The 6,164-nt window shown below is 44.0% G+C and overlaps 1 long non-coding RNA gene across 1 annotated transcript; it reads left to right on the top strand.

Moving 5' to 3' along the window:
* The first annotated feature begins 2,134 nt into the window (after window positions 1-2,134).
* On the top strand, window positions 2,135-5,908 carry LOC139050953 (uncharacterized). Its single transcript, XR_011509160.1, has 3 exons — window positions 2,135-2,190; window positions 4,292-4,349; window positions 5,635-5,908. It is a non-coding gene; the product is annotated as an uncharacterized lncRNA (long non-coding RNA).
* The last annotated feature ends 256 nt before the right edge of the window (window positions 5,909-6,164 follow it).

Here is a 6,164-nt window from a genome sequence, read left to right as displayed (position 1 = left end):
CCAATTATGGCCTCTCAGGATCGCGCGCGCCAGCTTCGCGGGCGATCCTGAGAGGCCATAATTGGCCGCTTAATAGCATAAAAAGAGAAAGATAATGCCAAACGACACAGCTAAAAATTCAAGCAAAGAACTGATCTTAGCTATACTGTTTGGGGAAAAGAAATAAAAAATTAGACAGCCGCAACACACGCCACTAAAGCCGCCACCGCCGGCATAACGCGGAACCAACAGTTGGCAACATTCATTTGCGCGTCATTGCTTCGTTCGCTTCGTCTCCGCAACAAGAGCCGCCATCTTCTCGCGCCTAACGTTTTGTATGGCTTTGTTCTCTGCAATCCGCGCACACAGCTCATCGGTGGCTGCACGTCTGCTCGGCGTCGCAATGCGGCCTGCGTCATTTTCTGGTGCTCGCGCAATCGGTGTGAAACATGTCGCATGTGAAATGTTTGATAGAAGTGCCTCACGTCCAAGTCAAGCCGCCGTACGGGTGTATGGCTGTGCGCCTCGTTCTCGGAAGCGTCGACGGGTTTCCGGCATGCGGATTTCAGGTACGTGCAAATGCGTTTCGCCCTCCTATTGAGCTCCGGAGCAAAGCGTGCAATATTCCATGTGAAAGATGCAGTGCCCGTCATCATGGTGTGAATTTCGAGCGGCAAACGAGAACTTTGGCACTTAGAGCACACCGCGGCTGCTAAGTCAGCGTGGACATTGTTTTACGTTACCGTAATATGTTGCTGTCAGTCTAATCTGTGGCTTGTGGACAGCTAGCCCATTGACTTTTGCTTGTGGCAGTGATAGGTATATAAATGGAAGCGGTAATAATTTTCGAGAGCAGAGAGTTTTTTTCGCTCGATGTTTGGTCGTGTTCATGGCGTTATGAAAGCTAGAAAACTAACTGGCTTGATCGTGCTTAGTTCCAACTCCAAGGGGCGTAACGTTGGCGCTGTATATGTTTGTTTTCGGTGTCACGAGTACCACTTTCATGCTTTTGTTGCATGAGAGTGGTTGATGCTACATGCCGTCAGCGCAGAACACAATAAAGCAATTTCCTCACTCATACGTATGCAGTGTGACGTAACGAAATTTCCAGCGTTTTATTCGGAGCGTAAATATCCAGTATAGTTTAGTAAGAAACTCAAATTCTGTCTTAGCTTAGTAGGCGTGAAACAAGTGAAACTCTCATTCCTTTTTGAATTGTTCGCCCAAACCGCACCGCCCGCAGATGCGTCATCGGGTAATTGACAGTAGCTTCGCTACGTGAGTTGTTTTATGCGCCAATATTTCCCGGTTAATTATCCTGTTAATTTATGCTGACGCTCGTTCATCTTGATTTTAAGCGGTTACTATCCCCGAGTACCGGACGACGCCAAACTTGTGAGGTGTAGCAAACGCGGAAAATTCAAGGTGGCGTGGCTGCAAGTTCCTGTTTTTACATTTCTTGCATTCAAAGCCAACAGACACAGTATCACTGATTTATTTTCCATTTCTGCTGTACTTGATCAATCTAATGTGACAACTGCATTTGCTCTTTAATGTTCTCCATTTACTGTGTATTCAGCTTGGCTGCCGCCCTCTCTTCAGAGGATGCCGCTGTGATAGCTCTTTCGTATAGCACATGCCTCTAGGCCCTTGTGTTTCAAGGGCTCTGGCGAGGCAGCAGTGCTCCAAGTAATTTTACCATCCTATATATTTTCTATTTTGCATCATTCTTCCACGATGGATTTTAATGTTCATAGTATTCGTCATTAGTCATCGCCATAATTTTGTAGCACGTAGATTTTACGCACTTTACAGCGCCAATTTTTAGGCCAGTTCACAGCCAAGTCACATCTTCCATAATACATCGTCAACATTACCACTTGTCATGTCGCTTTTTGGCCAAACCTGGCCCTTGCGCCATAAAACACCACACATCGTCATCATCAGCTTGGCTGCCAGAAAATGCTTGAATTTCTTTCAGTATCCAAGTGACGAAATATTTCACTGACGGCCGTGTGTGAAACGCGCAAGTTGACAAAACTGATAGCAAAATGATGAGATATTTCTATTATAGCGTTTGTACTCGACTTTTGGTGAGGATGTCGATCAACCTTGGGCCTGGTGACAGCACACCCGACATCGCCAAAGTGCAGCCTATCAGTTGAGTGCCCCTGAATGGACCATCAACATCGGAAAATGAAGCAGAGCCAGGTAGGGGCAATTTTTACTTTGGAACAGAATACTGACAGCTGCCTCTTTCTTTAAGAACTAAATAACATATTTACAAACCAATCCTTTCTCTTTGTGCAGCCTACATAGAATTGTTTTTTGCTTGTTATACAGACCATCAGAAAGCAGTTCTCCTGAACCCTTTTTGCATGCACAAATAAATAAAGAGGAATTCACTTTCTGAAGAAATTGATGCACTGAAATGTGCGTTCGACACACAGTGGGATGCAAAATAACCAACAACTTTAAAGCGGTGAAAAAAAAAGTTTGAAACATGTTCTAACATCATAACCCGCCTTGGCATACGGATCTAAATATAACAGCAACGGAGGTGCATGCAGAGAAGTGTTTGTAAATGTTTGCAAGATATGTACATTGTCTAAGAAATTGTTTTTATTTACTTGGAGCTTCTTGGTGCTATGGCAGTGCAGTAAAAGCTCAAAATGATGCCCCTGCTCCTAATAAAGCACCTTTAGATTTTAAAATTAAATTATGGGTTTTACATTCCAAAACGTAATGTCTTGGAAACCTGGCTTCTTTAATGTACACCTGAATCTAAGTGCATAAGCGTTATTGCATTTTACCCTCATTGGAGGTCAGCTGCCATGGCCTAGATTGAAGCTGGGACCAGCGTGACTGAGCAGCATGGCATCATAGTAAGTGGGCTATAACACCAGGTCAAAATGAGAAATACTGCTTAGAACTACCAACTTCTTGGCTCACAAGCACTTTGCACTAAGTTAGAGGAGTATGGAGTACTGAGAGCGACCGTTCATGTACCAATTTCTTTTTAGGCTGACTCCATTATTAGGGTGCAAAGCTTCAACTAGTCAAAACCAGCGTAAATTACAGAACCAGCTCAAAACACGCACATGTATAGCTACATTTGGACATGCTAATTGAGTCAATTCATGTCGCCGAAAATGGAAGTGGCAGTCACACTATTTCATGCATTTTGCCAAAAACATAGTCAATAATAATGAATCAATTTCTAAAATATTCTTTTCAAAAAGTTTTTTTTTTTCAAGCATGAAAGGAGGCGCCAAATGGTGTTCAGGTGCACGAGCGGTTAGTTGCACGGCACTTCTTGCATGTGTTCACTGGCTTCTTTCAAGCTTGAAAAAAAAAAAAGAATTTGTTGCACCTACTGAGCAGTAGAAAGCTGGATTGGGAATTTTTCAGGATGCTCTACAATTTTCGCACTGACACTTTTGCTTTGAATAAAATATTTGAGCAGTTAAATAATTGTTAATAACTAATTACCTAATTAGGAAAAATGCAAGAAATGGTTTCACTTCCTCAAAACGATGGCAAACGACATTGCTTTGGTGCTGTACAGCTACGTGGCACTTGTACATATTTAAAGCTTGCACATGTCATACAGACCACCTGGTAATTACAAGGCATATATAGAAGTAGCCAAGTTGTGTGAGCCAGCCATGTGTAGCGAATCATGAGAAACAGCCGTGTTTCTTTGACTTAAGGGCATAATAAGATTTACATGCTCGACACCTTGTATCAGTGTGCTCTAGGCCTGTTCGTAGTTTGATGATGATGATGTATGTTGTTTTGTGGCGCAAGGGCCAGGTTTGGCCAAAGAGCGCCATGACTGGTGGTAGTGTTAAGGATGTATTATGGAAGATGTGACTTGGCTGTAAAGTGGCCTAAAATAGTCGCAGTAAAGTGCGTAAAATCTATGTACTATAAAATTATGGCGATGACTAATGATGAATACTATGAACATTAAAATCCATCGTAGAAGAATGATGCACAATAAAAATATATAGGATGGTAAAATTACTTAAAGCACTGCTGCCTCGCCAGAGCCCTTGAAACACAAGGGCCTAGAGGCATGTGCTATACTAAAGAGCTATCGCGGCGGTATCCTCTGAAGAGAGGACCCGCTACGAACATGTGGGCTAAAAACATGCAAAACAACATCTTTCAGAAAACTTAGGACTGCGTTGGTGTCAAATAAAGGTTCTGGGCCGAGTAACATAACGGGATGAAGGGGGATGCGCTGCTGGTATGCTAAGGGAAAATGTTTCTTTCTTTCGTATTCGGCTTCCCGACACTCCAAGAGGACGTGGAGGACGGTCAGCCTGTCCCCGCATCTACCGCAAGTTGGAGGATCATTTCCAGTGAGTAAAAAGTTATGTGTGCCGAAAGTGTGTCCTATTCTTAGACGGCAGAATAGGACATCTGTCCGGCGGGATTTTGTTACGGGAGGCCAGAAACCTAATTGTGGCTTGATTACATGCAGTTTATTGTTTGTTTCCCTGTCCCACGAGGGTTGCCAGTAGTTCCGCAGTTTTCTGCGCAAGTAGGGCCTCAGATCTGTGACAGGGACTGCTGCGGTAGGATTTACAGAATACGATACAACTGATGTGGCCATCTGGTCCGCCAGAACATTGCCTTCAATGGCCCTATGACCGGGCACCCAGCATATGATGACATGCTGGTTACATATATACGTTTTACATAGGACGGAATAGAGTTCGTTGATGACAGGGTTTTTGTGCTTAGAAAATGACATCAAGGCCTTCACAACACTGAGGGAGTCCGTATATATAACTGATTTCTGGAGTTGTGATTTATTTATAAGCTTTACGGCCGACAGCAGTGCGTAGGCCTCAGCCGTAAAGATACTAGTTTCCGGATGCAGTACGTCGGATTCCGAGAAGGATAGACCGACGGCTGCATAGGACACCCCGTCGTGTGACTTCGATGCGTCTGTGTAGAACTCCGTGCAGGAGTATTTGTGCTGGAGTTCCCGGAAATGCATTAGGATTTCAATCTCTGGAGCGTGTTTTGTAACTTGCATGAAAGATATATCACATTGTATGAGCTGCCACTCCCAAGGAGGTAGCAGCTTGGCTGGATGCATTAGGCGAAGCTCGAGGAGTGGAATGTGCATTTCTTCACTAAGCTCCCTCACACGCAGCGAGAAAGGCTGTCTTACGGAGGGACGATTGCGAAAGAGTGTAGCATATGTCATGTCATGAATGGTATTAAAACAGGGATGTTGAGGATTTGCGTGGACTTTCAGAAAATATGTGTGGCTGGTGTATGTTCTCTGGATATGAAGAGACCACTCATTCGATTCTGCATATAAACTTTGTATGGGACTCGTTCTGAATGCGCCAGTGGCCAGACGGATTCCTAGATGGTGGACTGGGTCTAGCATCCTTAGTGCGCTTGGGGCGGCAGAGTGGTAAATCACGGCGCCATAGTCTAGTCGTGATCGAATGAGGCTTTTATAGAGATTCATTAAGCACTTCCTGTCACTACCCCACGTAGTCTGGGATAGAAGTTTGATTATGTTCATTGTTTTTAGACACTTTTCTTTGAGATGTTTAATGTGGGGGACGAAGGTGAGTCTGTAGTCAAGTATGACACCTAGAAATTTGTGTTCATTGTTTACAGGTATCTGTTGTCCACGCAGTTCTATGCAAGGATCTGGGATAAGTCCTCTCTTTCTTGTAAAAAGAACACAAGAGCTTTTGTTAGGATTGATCTTAAACCCATTCTTGTCTGCCCACATTGACACTTTGTTCAGGCCATGCTGTACCTGTCTCTCGCAGACTGCGAGGTTACAGGATTTGAAAGCTATTTGAATGTCGTCCACGTAGACAGAGTAAAAGATGGCGGGTGGTAGTGAAGCACGAAGCGTATTCATCTTCACGATAAATAGCGTGCAGCTGAGCACGCCTCCTTGGGGTACACCCGTTTCTTGCGTAAAAGGACGTGAGAGTGCATTGCCGACTTTTACCCGGAAGGTACGATTTGACAGATAGCTTTTTATTATATTAAACATATTACCGTGGATGCCCATTTCTGACAAGTCTCTTAAGATTCCGTAACGCCACGTCGTATCGTACGCCTTCTCCATATCAAGGAATATGGATAAGAAGAATTGTTTGTGTACAAATGCGTCCCGGATATTTGCTTCTACA

The sequence above is a fragment of the Dermacentor albipictus genome, chromosome 10 (assembly GCF_038994185.2).
Source record: "Dermacentor albipictus isolate Rhodes 1998 colony chromosome 10, USDA_Dalb.pri_finalv2, whole genome shotgun sequence".
NCBI classification, from domain to species: Eukaryota; Metazoa; Arthropoda; class Arachnida; order Ixodida; family Ixodidae; genus Dermacentor; species Dermacentor albipictus.
This window is presented reverse-complemented; position numbering and strand designations above follow the sequence as displayed.